Raw genomic sequence first — 18978 nt, forward strand, 5'->3', positions numbered from 1 at the left:
GCAAATTCCCGGGTTCGACAGGACACACCTTGACTGAAATGTTGTGAAAATAACACTCAGGATGAGAAAAGTCTGAAACATCCAAATAATACTAAATTTTTCTTTTGCTAAAATAGTTTATTTTTACTCAAAAATTAAATTCAAAATTGCATATGGTTCAACGAAATCAAATTACATGGTGTGTATGCTTTAAAATTGTAAAATGTAGTAAGCGTTAGATGGTTTTAAATTAAATGAAATGCACCAATGTATTGTATGTTCAGATAATTAAACAAATCCTACACTAATAAAATTGCTGTTCAAAACCAAATATCAGTTTATTGAATGTAAGACGAGAAAATCAAAGGTGTTCGCAGTACATGGTAAAATAAATGGTGGAATTGGTTATTTACTCATTTAAAGAAAACGCAGTTAATTCAGGTACTAAATGGTGAACAAGGTTACAAGCTTTATAAGAGTTATTATAATTGATTTCTTCATGAGTCATTTCTTAGTCGTCGGCATAATTAGTCTGTCTTGTACTACATTCTAATTCGAATCTATTTCAGAAAGAAAGCACTCTTTGACATGATGTTTACCTCTCTTTCCTAATCATACTAGGTTGCACCTAGTGGATTCCTGCTGGAAATCAAGTGACAACAAATATCCTAAATACTCCAGCATTCTCATAAATGCTTATATCAATAACGATTTCAATAAATAATTTTAATTATTTCTCACACTTTTGGTCTTTATTCATTGGAATAATGCACACCAGTTTATTTAAAGTTAGTTTTATGACTTAAAATTGTGGACTAATTCTTTAAGCTATTCGGCTGCCTGGCAGGAGCAAGTATCCAGGTTAATCCTCGGCACTTTAATCTATTACATAACGAATATCTTTTTGTACATGTTTATTAAAAGGTGATAAAACGAAATACATTCATGAACAAAAAAATATCTGTGATTATCATGTTTGACTTGTATACTGAAATCTAAGTTTCCTGGCTTCCTAATTGATTTTTACTTTTTTGAGCAGGTAATTTACCTGATTTTTTAAATTTTACAGACTCAAAATGGATTTTGGCATAAATTATATTTAATTTCAAGTCAGATGGGATAAAGCTCAATAGATGTTATTTTTTACTTTTAACACCAGAGCATATACTTTTTCTTTCTTTCTACTTCTATTTTATATATTTATTAAGATATTTTCTAATTTCATTTTATGGTTGTTTTTTTTTATTCTTTTTATTCCCTTAAGGTTGTTTCTTCTAGCTCCCTTAAATATGGCATCCAATTAGTAAAAGGACATTATGTGTTTTTTTAACTGCATTTATAATGCCTCGTATGACGTGAGTGTTGCTATTTTTTTTATTTTTCTAATATTTCTGGACATGACGTTAGGACTTTTGAAGAGTCACACATGTGAAAATATAATTCTATATACATTTTTTTGTGCAAATGTAAAACATTTTTTTAAATATTTTTTTCTGTGTAAATATATAAACATTTTTGCATGTAAATATATAAACATTTTTGTGTGTAAATATATGAACTTTTCTTGTGTGTAAATATGAAAACTTTTTGTGCAAGTATATACAAAATGTTTGTGCATAAACGCATAAACATTTTTTGTGTAAATATATAAATCTTTTTGTGTGTAAATATATAAACATATTTCTGTAAATATATAATCACATTTGTGTATACATATATAAATATTTCTTTATATAATATATAAAAACTTTTATGTGTAAATATACAAACATTTTTGTGCGTAAATATATAAACAATTTTTTGTATAAATATATAAATATTATTTGTGCGTAAATATACAAAAACTTTTGTGTGTAAATATATAAACATTTTTGCGTGTAAATATACAAATTTCTTGTGTGTAAATATATCAAAACTTTTGTGTGTAAATATATAAACATTTTTGCGTGTAAATATACAAATTTCTTGTGTGTAAATATATCAAAACTTTTGTGTGTAAATATATAAACATTTTTGCGTGTAAATATACAAATTTCTTGTGTGTAAATATATCAAAACTTTTGTGTGTAAATATATCAAAACTTTTGTGTGTAAATATATAAACATTTTTGCGTGTAAATATATAATCATTTTTGCATGTAAATATACATATTTCTTGTGCGTAAATATATAAAAACTTTTGTGTGTAAATATATAAACATTTTTGTGTGTAAATATTTAAAAACTTTTGTGTATAAATATAAACATTTTTGTGTGTAAATATATAAACATTTTTGTGTGTAAATATATAAATATTATTTGTGTGTAAATATTTAAAAACTTTTGTGTATAAATATATATAAAGATTTTTGTGTGTAAATATATGAACATTTTTGTGTGTATAAAGAGAAACAAATTATTTCTAATTATTTGTCTGTTAACTATTCTAGAAGAATTTCATTCTATTTTCTACTTACTTGTGTTCACAAAAAAGATAAAAATGAAATTCCCTTTTTATTTCTTCTGACAAAATAATATTTTGTTATTTTTCCAAAAAGTCTTCAGAGAAGATGGACCAACTGCATAAAAGGGGATTTAAAGCGCACCAGCTTCAAATCTGAACAAACAATGGATTGAGAGTTATAATGAATAAACATCGGACCTGGCCGAATTTAAGAATGGAAACCTCACTTTAAATTCTGCATTACTTCATTTAATAGAAATGGTGATTGAGAGAATTTCATTTAGTGGGAGGAGGGAAAATATTTATATTATTAAATAATATTTAGATGCGTTCATTTCTTGTTTGTAACTTATAACATTTTCACTATTTTTTTCATAATTACTTGTACAAAATATCGCTACAGTTTTATAAAAATGTAAGAGAATTTCATTACATTAAAGTCTTGGCAATTTTAAAAGAAAGCAGTATAAAAAGAATTCACCAGAAAACAAGCCATTTTTCTTTTGTTTCATTTACAAATTGAAATGACACCACCACACCCTCCCCCCTCTAGTAATTCTGGTCTTCAGACACATTAATCCCATTTGAGATTGTACAGATGCCAAAATCAAAATTAAGAAAGTCATTATGCTATTAAAGTCCTAAACAAAATAATAAATTTGACGATAATTGAAGACACATACAATGGTTTCACTGTAATGATGTGAGAAACGTCTGTTCGCCTTGAAAATCTCTTCGTACTTAAGTAATCAGTTCTAAATTGTATGAAATGAGTGAACACTTCCCAACATGTAACTTTTGAAATGAAATTGACTCTCACTTATAATCATTTCCTAATTAATTAGCTTCCAATGAGCCACAGACTAAACTCTCCACATTTTACACATGAAATAACAATTAAATTTGTGACTTTCAGTTTATTTATTGCATGCAAAAATTGGAATAACTAAAGAAAAAAAAGATTTATTAATAATGTTTTGCTTACTTTTATAGTAACATATAATAACAACAACAACAACAACAACAACAACAATACTAATAAAGAAAAAGATGTTATCATTATTATAATTCTTTGTTTGAATTGTTGATGGATTAATAAATTGTAATTTATTCAGTTTTTATTTTTATCATCAATTTTTCTTGTGCATAAGCACAATGGATATTATATGATTCTAGGGTTCTAATATGTAATCATAAAGCAATTATAAATTGAAATGGTTTCCACCATAAACAAAATATTGTATTAAGCAAGTTTTGATAAAAAGATAATGTCTACTTTTGTAATCACAACACAATCAAAGCATTGGTGATTATAAAGCCTGAAACTTGTAGATATAACTAATCCCCAGAAATGCAGAAAAACAACTCAATATTGTACACTTTCACAATAAAGAATTTGTATTATTAACACACAAACACACACATATATGTATGCGTTGAAAATAAGTTTGACCTAACTATTATGAGCAAAGTTGGTCAATAACAAGCTTGTTCATTTTTTACAAAATCTGGGCCACTTTAGTGATGTGCTTTCATAGCTTTCATTCAGCTGTTGATTTTTTAACTGCTGTAACGCCAGATCTGTTGGTTTATGAATAATTTAAGAGAAGCCATTGTGCTGGATATTTCAAAGACATTTGATAGTGTGGTAGAAGACAAGAATGGTCTTCTACAGAAACTTCAGGGTTATGGAATTACTGTTAAAGTTCTTGAAATTATTGGGTCTTTTCTTTCTGTCTCCTAATTTCTTCTTTTTTTTAATAAATGCTGGTGTTCATCAAGGTTCTTTTCTAGGTCCAACATTGTTTCTTCTCTATATCAGTGATATTCATGAGAATATTATTCACAAAATGAATATCTATGGTGATGATTCCACACTCTATTTCAGTGTTGCTTCTCACTCATCTCCCTGGAATCAGTTGAAATATGCAGCTGATCCAGAAGTTCATTTGGGTTTGGTTGTGGATTAATGGGATAAAATCGCTTGTTTTGTTTAATCCAGTTAAGACTTAGCTGGTGTTTTTCCTAAGATTGTCGTGGGTAACTCTATTCTTGAGGAGAAATCAATGCTAAAACTTCTTGGTTTCGCTTTTTCATCAAATCTTTATTGGAGTTAATATATTAGATCAATTGCTCTATCTATTTCTTGTAACATCTCTACTGCTTTAAACACTTTTTCGCATTCTCTTCATTCTATTATGACACATATTCTTCAGAACTGTCTGATCTATTTCCTGCTTCTTTTGTTCCAACTTATTTGAATCATTAGTTTTGTGGTTTTCATCAATTTGCTGCTTTGATACATTGTTATAATACAGTTTACTATAGCAGTAGCTTCTTTCCAAGAACTGAAATCTCTGATCTCTTTTTCTTAACTGTCTTCCTCCTATCTATAGCCTTGGTCTTTTGAAGCTTAAAGCCAATAGGACATTTCCTGACTTTATGATAATCATCTTTTGTTCTTCTTAGATCCTTACATCAACTGGCTTCATGTTTTGTCTGGATCGATTTTTCATGAAAAATCTGGGAAAGCAAATGGCCAGCACGTAAGCTTTATAACTTTAAAATGTCAAAGGTATTTAATAAAAAAATGTTATAAAAATCTTTAAACTAAAGAAACACACATCCGTTATTTTTACTACTTATCAACAAACTCTTTTATAATAAAAACATAAACTAGCAATCCTTACACAAAACCATCCAAAATTTCATCAATAACTTAAAATGTACAAACACTAAAACCACATCTAATGCTGGCATTTGATTTCATGCAAAATGAAGCATTGGTGAAACTTAGATACAAGAATGTACAAGCATAAAAGAAACATTAAAATAAATGATTACAAAAATGACTTTTTCTCTCGTGTGTCAGATTTCAATTGCACTTTTTAATTTTACTTTGGTCACACTAAATAAAACCAACCCATAATGTTAAACTTCAAGACTCATTGAATCAGCAACCTAATTCAACCACATTATAAAACAAATAATAGGTTCTTACCACAACATAATGAGTTCAGTTAAAATTATAATCCAAGAAAATAAAATTCAGATAATAGTTGAAGAATAAATAATAAAAACTAAAACAAATGTTTGTTATTACCACTTCATGCTATAACACTTCAACTACTTCATATTTAATTGCATTTTCATTCTATGTTACTATACAACAATAATTTAAAATATGACTTCATTTTTGTTACCCCTCTCTACTGATCACCAGTGTTAAATAGCTAATGTATTGCTCTTACGTTGTTTTTTTTTCCTGTCTCTTACTCATGTTTGTTATGTAACAGATTCAAGTACATTTCGACAAAGTTGATTCGATTGTATTGTGTTGATTATTTACTTTTCCACTTCCTCTTTTGGTCAAAATTATAGATAGAGACTCTTACATCAAATAAATCACAGTGACTTATTTTTTTCCAGTTTTACAGAGAAAATACTATATCAGATATGCTTATAAAGTTTATTTTATAACATTTCTTGAAAATATCTTTGAGTTGGCTGATTTCTATGTTTTATCTTACTTGTATTTGTAGTGGGCATTGTCTTGGTTAGATTGAGACAACTTCCTCCTAAGCACAAACTACATCTCAAACCATCACAGCTAAATTTCACCAATCCTAGACTAGATCACAGGAAATGGTTAGCCACTGCTGATCGCAGCATCAAAGACCAACTATTTTTAGGTTTGATGGTACGGTCGTCCTTAATTGTTGTCACCCAGGTCCTTAACTGCCCATTCACACACATTTGTGCCATCCAGGCAGAAAAGCAGGAGAGAGAAGATCTTGCAAATAAGGTCGATGGTCGATGAGCCGTATGTCCAAACCACTGGAGATGTTATTGAAGAAGGACGGACTATAGGGGGCGTAGGTTTAGTCTTCGGTAGAGAGTAGAAACCGAAACATGATTTCCATGGTGGCAGTCATTGTCAAAAACTTCTAATTTATGCAAATCTGCCACATCTCATCGGCCACGTCTCACAGCCATACAGAAGGATGGTTCGCACCATCACCTGATAAATGTGCCCCTTTGTGCCCAAGCATATTTCCCATTGAGCTATAGATACCAAAAGAAATGAAAGAATGCGAAACCTACTGCTCCTATTTGCCATTTAATCTCAGCCACTGCCTGCTCAGTCGGCATGATAGTAGAGTCAAGATAGACAAAGGAATGTGCATTATCTAAGTGAATTCTGTCCTACGTGTACTCTGGTCAATCAGCAAGACATGACCTTTGTTTTGGAGGCATTGATGCGCATTTCTAATTTGTGAGCGATTTTTTGCAAATGTATTTAAACCAAATATAGTATGGATATTTCAGCTTTTTTTTCTGAGTCAATGAAAAATAGAAACAAGTGGGCTAAAAAATAAAGTAGTATAAATGAAAAAGATAGATATGAAGGTGAGAAACAAGAAAGTAGACAATGGTCTGCTACAAAGAAGACAAAGAATAGCTAGAAAGGAAACAGTTACAAAGAGAATGAAAATAGATCTCTACAAAGAAAATAGATGACAGAAAGGAGACAGGAGATGGCTAAAAAGAGGCAGTAAATTACTGTGAAGAGATTATAGTCAATTGCAAAGGAGATAGTGAGACATTAGATGACTAAAAGGAGACAAAATTAAAAAGAGATAATAAACATTAAATGGGAGTTAGAAGACAAATAAAAGGAGACATTCACATATAAGATAGAAGAGATAGCAATGATTGGTATTTTTATTTTAAAGTACTTTTTAAATGTGGAATATAGTTGCATTTAAAAAGTATGTTTATTTTGCATAAAAAAAATGTCAAACCTGACACTGACAGCCTTAGACGTTAGAAATGGCAGGATGTTTGTAAAAACAAAATCATATTGTTTAACAATATAGTATTATATGATGTAATGTTGCGTTTGATAATAGTGATGCTGTGTGATGTCACATGATTTTGATGTCAATTTCAAATTCGACCATAATTTTCTCCTCCTTAGTACCCCTGTCACTATATTAAAAATAATTTAATAATAATTTAACTAATATTCATTAATAATAAATGCAATAATCCATGATGACAAAGTTGTTCATTTTAATTAAAATTTGCTGCTAATAAAAAATATGGCAGCTATCTGAAATGTATTTCTAGTCAGATAAAGTATTTTCTGAGAAGAAATAAATCCAAAGTAATTTTATGTTCTTAACTACACTTTTGTTTTTATAAAGGTTAAAAGACTTCAAATGCTTATAAAAATAATTAGAAAACATTATTACAAATTTTATGAGAAAATGACACAAAAAGATGTTTTCAACTGCCAAACTAGAAATATTTTCATAATATCAAACTAATTAGATCAGAGTTTAATTGTTGACGACAATATAATTTATTTAATGATAAACATTTTTTCACCATTTTTCTTTTTAAAGAAAACGAAATGGCTAAACAGAATGAAATATTATGATTGAAACTATCAATAACATAAAATGGAAAATAGGTTGACTTCACTTTATTATATAGATGAAACCTTACAGATTTTTTGCTTAATGTTATCAATTACTTATTGTTATCAAAAAGTGAATCAGTCTAAAAGTGATTATAAAAGCTTATTTTCTGTATAAATAAGGTGGACTGCCAAACTCATTGACTCAACAAAATTGGTAAATGTGCTAAAACTAGTTAAGATTAATATAAAGGAATGACATCAGTAATTAAAATACTCAAGTCTAATAGACTTGAGTATTTTAATTACTTACTTACTTGTTTTACGGTGATTGGCTAAGTCATTAGTGATTTTCTTTTCATTAAGAAAAGAGAAAACAATTATGCTAAATGAAAGGCAACTTATGATTGGCCAACTTTTAAGATTAAATGCATAGTTTTGTATAATTTTGCCAGTGAAAAGTTATTTTTTTGATAAAATAAAATCAAGAAAAGCACACAACTGTTGCGTTTTGTAAGGATTCAAACCCTAATAAATATTTGCTGTGTAATATTTTCATACAAAAATAAAATAACTACAATGCTTATATTATAAACATTTTTCACACATAGAATTAAATAATAAAATTAAATCAAGAAAACTTCCTGAATTAATCAAACTGAAGTAAATTAGAACTCCTTTCATTCATTATTTGGGAACAACATTTAATGTCTGATAAAAACTACAAATAAAAAAAAAATGAAATAATAATTATTTTTGTTATCCTCTATTTCTGGTGCTACCAGGTCAGACTGTCTGAAGATATTGACTTTTTGGTTCAAATGCACCACACATTAAAGTTTTTGTCCCTTTATCTCTCTGCAAAGCCAAAAACAAAAGCAAAATTCCCCCCTATCCTTACCTCTCTCTTTTCTTTCTTTTTCTCTCCCCTTTTCTGACCCAGTCAGTAGGGCATCAGAATATGCTGACTGTTCCCCTACAGAGAGTAAAAGTCCCTCAATGGAGTCACCTGTTGACCATGGGTGGCGACCTGTGATGTTTTTGGACGGGATTCTGGTGGTTGAGCAGACCTTAATCTAGGTACAAACATAGCCATATTATTACTCATAAATGAAACTATTCCACACAGCACACTAAACTTAAAAACAAGCTGTTGAAATAAGCGCAACACTACACAAAGCAATAATCCTCTGCTCACTTTATATGCCACTAAACAAAACAATAGATGAAAGAACTGACTGATCTAATCCAACAACTATCAAAACCTTTTTTTTATAGGTTTGTGACTTTAATAGCCATAGCAAACTATGAGGCAGTAAAAAAAACAAAAAAAAACAACAAAACAGGTCAAATCATTGAAAAAATAATCAACCAAAATCAGTTAAGTTTACTCAGTAACAAAGAGAACATGTACTTCCATCCAGCAAGAAGAACACTATCAGCAATAAACCTAACATTATGTGACCCAACCATATACATGCTGGAGAACACACGACGATACATGTGGAAGTGTCCACTGAAAAACAACAACCCCAAATTAGAGGACAACATGAAGATCACTGACAAGAAAAACATTGCAAGCAAACTAGCAGAATAATTTTCAATTAATTCAGTATCAAAAAACCCAAATAAAAGATTTCAAGTTATAAAACAAAACGAAAAAAAGAAAAAAATTAACTTCAAATCAAAAAATGAAGAAAAGTACAACCAACCTAATAAATAAAATAAAATAAATAGCACAGAACTAGAAGAAGCAATACACAAATCTCATGATACAGCAGTTGGCTCTGATGAAATCCATTATCAATTTCTTAAAAACTACCAAAACCATCTCTGGATTACCTACTACAAATATATAATGAAATATGGATAAATAACAGTATTTCAAAAAAGCTGGAAGCAGGCTATATTGATCCCAATACCCAACCCAAAAAAGATTATACAGATCCAATAAACTACCGATCCATTGCCCTCACTAGCTGTCTGTGCAAGACATTTGAAGGAATGGTTAACAAAAGATTAAATTGGTTCTTAGAAAACAAAAACCTGATTACAGAACATCAGTCAGGTTTCAGAAAAAAAAAGAAACCCCATTGGCCACTTAATAAGACTTTAAACAAGCAATAAGGGGGACATTTGCCAAAAAGGAACACCTAACTACTTTTTTTTTACATCAAAAAAGCATATGACACTAAGAAGTATGACATCAAAAGAGACTTGCATGAACTAGGACTGAAAGGAATAATGCCAGAATTTATCAGCAACTTTTTAAATGATAGACTCTTTCAAGTACGGATGGGCAACATACTTTCAGTCCAAAAAGAACAAGAAGTGGGTGTTCTCCAAGGAAGCAAACTATCCGTCACCCTTTTCAATATAAAAATAAACATCATAAAAAACATAGACCCAGGAATCGACCATGCTCTATACGTAGACGACTTACTCATATACTAGCGATTAAAATATATACCAACAGCCGAACGCAAACTCCAACTCTGCCTAAATAAGATAAATAAATGGGCCATAGAAAACGGATTCAAATTTTCAGAAGAGAAACCAAAATGCATACATTTCTGTAAACTACAAAAGTTCCATCACAGCCCCACCTTGAAACTGATTGAAATAATATCTCAGTCGTTGACTAACACAAATACTTGGGCATTATATATGATAGGAAATTTATACCATACATAAAATACTTTTTAAAAAATGCCACAAGACCATACAATTAAAGTGTTAGCACACACCGAATGGCATACCGATAAAACTACATTATTAAAGCTGTACCAATCTTTAATTAGATCCAAACTCAACTACGGATGCTACATATATGCAGCAGCCAGGAGATCATATGTGAATGAATACAGCATCAAGGATTGAGATTAGTTTTGGGAGCCTAAAGAACCTCTCCAATGAAGAGCCTGTATGTGGAGGCTAATGAACTACCACTGAACCTAAGAAAACAAATACTAGCTCTACAATATTACTAATATTAATCACATCATGTCCATCAAACCCTGCATATCAATGTGTTTTCCATCCACAATACACACACCTCTGCAACAAAAAAGAAAATACCAAACTCTACAACCTCCATATAAAGAAACTACTCACAGAAACCCAAATAGACACAACAAAAAATACATGAATCTGTCAATTCAGAAACTCCACCTTGGATTGTTGAATAACCAACCATAATATCAAAATTGAGTAAATATTCTAAAACAAAAACCCATCCCTCAACGTTTCATGAAGAACTGCTTAACATCCAAAATAAACATAAAGAATACTCACAAATCTACACAGATGGAACAAAGGATGGAGACAGGGTAGGATATACAACTATCCATAAAAAAAATAAAGTTAAAGCAAAGACTCCCAGATGCGGCTTCTGTGTTTAGTGCAGAGGTGTCTGCCATTGATTTGGTGCTAGATATAATAACATCTGATAACCATCAAAAATATCTCATCCTTACAGATTCTCTATCACTGAAAGAACAAAAACATGACAAATCCCCTTATTACAAATCTCTTTAAAAAAAAAAATACACACCATAAACATGAATAGATACATAACCTTCTGTTGCACATCGGCATCTACATGAACTAAAAAGTGGACAAAGCAGTAAAAAAATTACTTCAATAAAACCATACAATGGTACAAATCCCTTATACAGAACAAAAACCCAATATATATATATATATATATATATATATATATATATATATATATATATATATATATATATATATATATATATATATATATATAAGAATATATATATATAAGAATATATATATATAAGAATATATATATATAAGAATATATATATATAAGAATATATATATATAAGAATATATATATATAAGAATATATACATATATAAGAATATATACATATATAAGAATATATACATATATAAGAATATATATATATATAAGAATATATATATATATATAAGAATATATATATATAAGAATATATATATATATAAGAATATATATATATATATATATAAGAATATATATATAAGAATATATATATATATATAAGAATATATATATATAAGAATATATATATATATATAAGAATATATATATATAAGAATATATATATATAAGAATATATATATATAAGAATATATATATATATAAGAATATATATATATAAGAATATATATATATATAAGAATATATATATATAAGAATATATATATATATAAGAATATATATATATAAGAATATATATATAAGAATATATATATATAAGAATATATATATATATAAGAATATATATATATATAAGAATATATATATATAAGAATATATATATATAAGAATATATATATATAAGAATATATATATATATAAGAATATATATATATAAGAATATATATATAAGAATATATATATATAAGAATATATATATATAAGAATATATATATATATAAGAATATATATATATAAGAATATATATATATATATAAGAATATATATATATAAGAATATATATATATAAGAATATATATATATATATAAGAATATATATAAGAATATATATATAAAAGAATATATATATATATATTCTTATATATATATAAGAATATATATATATATATAAGAATATATATATATATATATATATATATATATAAGAATATATATATAAGAATAAATATATATAAGAATATATATATAAGAATATATATATATATATATAAGAATATATATATAAGAATAAATATATATAAGAATATAATATATATATGTATATAAGAATATATATATATTATAAGAATATATATCTTCTATCTATATATATAAAGCGAAAATGTATGTATGTTTGGATGTCTGCTAAAAACTTTCGACAGACGCGGCGAAAATTCACAAACTCTGTATTACATCGAAGCTCCATCATTTGCTCGAAAAATTGGCCAAAAACGTTAACTTTTTCCCCCCGAAATCGACAATTTTCGATAGGGGGAGGGGTCAACAAAAACGGTCCTCTCGTGACAATGACCGATTCTACGCATGTGTCAGATGACGTCGTGACCTGATTTACTTTAAATCGTTGAAAAACCGAACAAATTTCATGTACATCACGTTAGCTCAGTTGGTTAAGACCTTGGTTCATTATCTAAACGTTTTGGGTTCGAATCGTGGTGTGAGATGTTTTTTTATTTTTTTTTTTCGATTTTTTACATTTTAATATCGAAACAGGCTTATTTAAGCCATTTTTCACGTGTTCGTTTTTCTGTTTTCATCGTTCCTTTGCCTTACGTTAGTTTTTTTGTGTTTTTTTTCCCGCTTAAGTGTTAACGTTGTTTTCTTTTTTTACTCCGCTTATAACAAACAAACCTACGTCATCGTCATAACGCTGGACAACTTCCTGTCGCGAACCTGTCAATTTGGTTCTTAAATAAACTCAAACATCTTTCACTAACTCATTCTGGCTGGCCGATTTTATTTTCAAACTTCGCCTCAGGGCTTCGGTTTCGATCCCCCACCCACAGGTTCTTTTTTATTTAACACCACACACACCTCCAAACACCCGGGCAACGCCGGGTACCCCTCGCTAGTCTATCTATAAATATAAAAGCGAAAATGTATGTATGTATGTGTGTTCGCTTTTCTGTATGTCAACAAAAGGCTTTTTTCAGAGAAGCGATCGCTCGCCTAACAACTTTTTAAAACTTTTTATATCACATATAAATCGTAATATCTCACAGTTAACAACGAAGCTCGCCTGTCTATTTAATTTGCTCGATTTCGGGAAGATAAATATTCAACATTTGTCGCTCGCTGCATGTGGTTTAGTCTTTTTCCTATAACATCTTGGGAAAATAAAAATTAAAAAAAGCGTTCCGCAGTATATGAATACTATCCCGCAGTCAAACTTGACCTTATTAACTCATTAAAACGGGCACCTGCCAAATCCAAGTAATTAAATAAATTCAAACGTGTTTCCGTTAGCATCTTGCGGTGAGGCAATGGTTAACGTTGCACTTTTTTTTTCACACTTTAATTTACAACTTTGCCTCAACAGTTTGGGTTCGATCCTCATACTTACTTTTTTTTAACTCCCCCCCCCCGGAGTTTCCACACACACCTCCAAACACCCGGGCAACGCCGGGTTCCCCTCGCTAGTATATATATATTATAAAAATATATATATATATATATATATATATATATATTATAAGAATATATATATATTATAAGAATATATATATATTATAAGAATATATATATATGCATATATATATAAGACTATATATATATTATAAGAATATATATAAGAATATATATATATTATAAGAATATATATATATTATAAGAATATATATATATTATAAGAATATATATATATTATAAGAATATATACATATTATAAGAATATATATATATATTATAAGAATATATATATATATATATATTATAAGAATATATATATTATAAGAATATATATATATATTATAAGAATATATATATATATTATAAGAATATATATATACATATATACATATATATATTATAAGAAAATATATATATATATCTATAAGAAAAAATATATATATATTATAAGAAAAAATATATATATGATAGGAATATATATATATCTATATATATATATATATATATGAAGAAAATGGTAAGAACATTGGAACTCATGCACAAAGAATAAACTATTCAAAGTAACACCAAACATCGGAATAGGCAATATAAAAAAAGATGTCAAGAAAAGAAGAAGTAGTGGCTAAGAAAACACTGTCTGAAAGTACTTCCTTTAAACTCCTCGGCCTAACGTTTAAAAGGAACATGAACTGGAATAGATACATTGAGAGCATTGCCAAGGCCATTGCAAAGAAGGTGGACTCTCTCTAACGTGCCAGAAAATTACTTACGCCTGAAAGTATTCTGTACCTCTATAAGGCCACCATTCGCCCATGTATGGAGTATTGCTGTCATATTTGGGCTGGTACATCTTCTGCTTGTCTCTCACTCCTGAACAGGGTTCAAAAGAGAGTTGCCAACCTGATAGGTCCTGAACTGTCATCTAAATTTCAGCCTCTGTCTTATCGACGAAATGTTGCATCCATCTGCCTGTTCTACAAATACTTTAATGGTTGCTGCTCTGACGAATTGCAAGCACTTGTACCTCCTCGACGTGACTACCCCCGACAAACCCGACAAGCAGCTAAATCCCACCCCTTTACAGTAGAGATCCCTAGATGTAAGAAAGCCTTTTACTCCAATAGTTTCTTCCCCAGAACTGCAAGTCTTTGGAACTCCCTTCCACGATACTGCTTTCCCAACTGTACTGATATGCAGAAGTTCAAGTGTAATGTGAACAAACATCTTTCTACTCATCTTCCTTTATAATGCCCCCGCAAATTGTCCCCGATAGTATCCTCCTACTTCAAAGTGGCACTTGCCTTGTTTGGGGTGAAGATTGAATAAAAAAAATAAAAAAAAATTTTTTAAAGTAGTAATGACTAGACTACAAATAGGTCACACTCATGTCACTTACTAACATCTACTAAAAGGAGAAGAGTTGTCTATTTCAAGAACCTTACACAGTACATCATCATATACTGATGGGTTGTGTGGACTTTAATAGGCCTGGATAAAACATTACCAAGAGAATAATCTAAGGGAGATATTTAAAAAAAATCGACCTTGAAAAAATTATTGAATTCCTGAAAGAGATTAAAATATACAGCAAAATATAATAAAAGATTCCACAAGAAAGACCCCCCAAAAATTAACCAACATCTAACACATTACCACTAATGCTTTGGCATTAAATAACCCAAAAGTGGTTGATATGCCATAAACCAAACCAAAACAAAACATTTCCTCTGTTCAGAAATATTTTGTCTCTAATTAATTTTTCTGTTGAGTGTAGTTGCATTAATGCCAACACATAATATATTTATTTATACAGTTATGTGTTTATAGTTTTGTATTTACAGGATTCACTCCTTAACTAATTAATTGGTCAAAAAAGTGATTATAATATAATATGCTTAGCTTAAGTCTGAGTTATGTGGGATATATTTAATTTTATATCCAAAGACATAAAAAGGGGGCAGAGACCCTATATGATAATTCGATTTTTGTAAAATTTTAAGAAAAGATATTAGACATAAATTCATAAATATTACCCAAATTTCAGTTTCTTTTGAGTATTTTAAAAAGTTTTTAGAGGCACAACCTCCCATTTTAAAAGTTCAAATATTTCAGATTTGCATTGAATTTGATCCACTGGACACAAATTATACGACATTCTCTGACTTTCTAGTTCTTTTTAAGACCTTTTAAGTTTAAACTTCAATTTTAAACATTTATTAGAACTAAAATCATACAATAGATTTTGATCAAAATGAGGAAAAGATTCTTGTATCATTATATGTTGATTTTCATCTTTGTAATGGGACATAATCTGGCTGCTAAACTTTTTTGTTCAAATACATTTTACCAATCCTGATATGGGTATTCTTCTATTTCTTTCTATTTTTTTTTCCATAAGAATTTCTCTGATTAAAATTATACAAGCTCGTTTATTTCTATATAATTTGATACATTCACTAATATACTACTATGATTTATTAAAACATACATTCTAATAACTGCAAGTTAATCTAATAATAATCATGATTTATTAAAACTTTTTTTTAAGTTGAAATATGTTTGAAAAAATTTTAAATGCTAATAAAAGATAATTAGAAAATATATCATTACAAATTTTATAAGAAAATGACAAAAAAATGTTTTCAACTGCTATATTAATAATATTTTCATAATGTCAAACTAATTAGATTGGAGTGTTTAATTGCTGACGTCAACATAACATGATTTATTTAATAATAAACCTTTTTTAATGTTGATTGTTGTTATTGAATTGTGCATTAACTAAATTAATGAAATATGTTTCTAATTTTAAAAAAAGGTCTGGATATGATTCTATTAAAATATCCATATCATTTAGTATTTATATATAAAAAAAAAAGAAAGAACAGTGGCAGGACGTTGAAAATGTAATAGCACACTTCTTTTTCTTCTGTTTCACTATTTTATTACAAATGTGCCTGGCAATTAGCAATTACTAAAAGAGTTGTCTCATTCACCAAACCCTGCAACAATGGCAATTGTCTGGTTAATTTCCTGTTACTGCAATAAAATAACTGACTAACACTATCTATTGGATGTGTTTGTCGACAGACATGACACTCACTTGATATGAAAACGGGTAGAAACAATGTAGACTGCTGCACTAAACAGTCCAGATAGACTGGCAACTTTATCAAACAAAAATCAATAATCTATTTGTATAAAACTGGATACATAGATGATTAGCAGCGATATCTGCACCAGTCTGGTTTTATGATACAGACAGATTCGGGAAAGTTTTTTCACTCAATTACAAAATGGATTGACAAAAATAAAAGACAAAATAAAGGAGAGAATGAAAATTGCTTTTATTGCTCTTGATATTAAGACAATATAAAACGAATTAACACCAATATATTGCCAATTTTGAAAGTAGAGCAACAACCACATATCAGTTTGAGGGGAAAGCATTTGTAAATAATTGTTGTTTTCAAATAAATTAACAGAATTATTCATCAAAATGAAGATAATTTCACTGCTTCTTATAATCATTTTTTTTTTTTACTTTTTCATGTAACAAATCACTGATAACTTTATTTAACTTTATTAGTATAAACAACCTAAGAAAAAGAGAATATCTTTTAATACTGAACTAGTGTTGTAGTTGGTCATCTATTTACATAGTTGTAGTTCCTGAATATTCATACCTATAGATCTAGGAAAGATAATTTTTATTTACCAATATATTTTGTGACCTACTGGGTTTTATAACAAAAACTAATGAACAACATTATCTATGATTATAATAAACGGATCCCATTGTATTTTAAGTATAACTAATATAAATGCAAGTTTTCGACATTTTAATATAGAAATTAAGCTGAAGCACCTGTTTATGTCGACTTTTTCAACTTTTCTTGAATTTTATGGCTAAAATTAGAAGCTAAAATCATCTTTTAAATATTTTTCACCGATTTTTATTTTTTTAAAAAATCATCAATATCAGTTAGGAAATAATTAAAGCACTATAGCAAAACAAAACAAAAAGCAATTGTCAAGTGTGAGATTCAAATCGCGAAAAATAACATAAAATATTGGAACTGAAAGTGACCACTTTATGTACGAAGCCATTAATTTAATGGAAAAATACACCTAAAATAGTTTGATTGTCTAAAGTAAATTAGCATAAAATATATAAATAATAAATAATAAAATATATAAATATAAAAGCAAATTATTTAAGTAAAACTTATTAGTGAACATTTATTAAATATTTTCATCCATTTAATAAAAAAAGATAAATGTTTTATCGCTTCAAAGTAAACAATATGTACAATAATTTGGCAGGAAAAGTAGCTGTTCAGTCATTTCAAAGGGAACACAAAATTTTAAAACGTTTGTTTTTAATGTTATTTTTACATACTTTTAATTTTGAAGAATGAGTTTTAAACAACATTCATAGAACTTGTGACATTATGCTGATTTCAAATCTATGGTGATTTAAAGTCTTAGATCAACTTGAGTTGACTTGAGTGCTATCAGCTAGAATCGAAACTGAATCAAAAAGCCAAACTTAAAGTGTCTCTGATGGAGATAGTACCAGGTGAACCACCATCTGTCAGGTATTAAAAGGTGAAAATCAACTTATATTAACGTATAAATTTCATTTAATATGTAAATGTTTGCACAGAGAAGACGTTTGAAGTCTACTCAACGATTGAAAAGTTCTAATTTCTTTCAAAGTTGACCCTTTTTTATCTCTTAGCAACTATTTTAACTGAGTAAACACCCATAAAAACGACCTACAAAAAATGCAATTATTTTGAGCTGTCTAACACTGCGCTGTGACCTTTCATTTCAGGAGAGATGAAATTTGAGAAGATGGAAACAAGCAAACAGGTAGACATAGTAAGTTTTATAAATGAGATATAAATGTTACGTTGATAATTTCATATAAAACATTATTGAATAAAAATGCGATATTTTTTATTTATTTATTTTTTTTTTTTTAATTACA

General features: G+C 28.3%; 1 protein-coding gene across 25 annotated transcripts in view; it reads right to left on the reverse strand.

Annotated features, from left to right (window-relative positions):
• LOC145287978 (muscleblind-like protein 1) overlaps nt 1–18978 on the reverse strand; it is a 200651-nt gene that overhangs the window by 131530 nt on the left and 50143 nt on the right. The window lies entirely within an intron of this gene.

This window comes from Euprymna scolopes, chromosome 11 (genome assembly GCF_053919585.1).
Source record: "Euprymna scolopes isolate OS-2025 chromosome 11, ASM5391958v1, whole genome shotgun sequence".
Taxonomy (NCBI): domain Eukaryota; kingdom Metazoa; phylum Mollusca; class Cephalopoda; order Sepiida; family Sepiolidae; genus Euprymna; species Euprymna scolopes.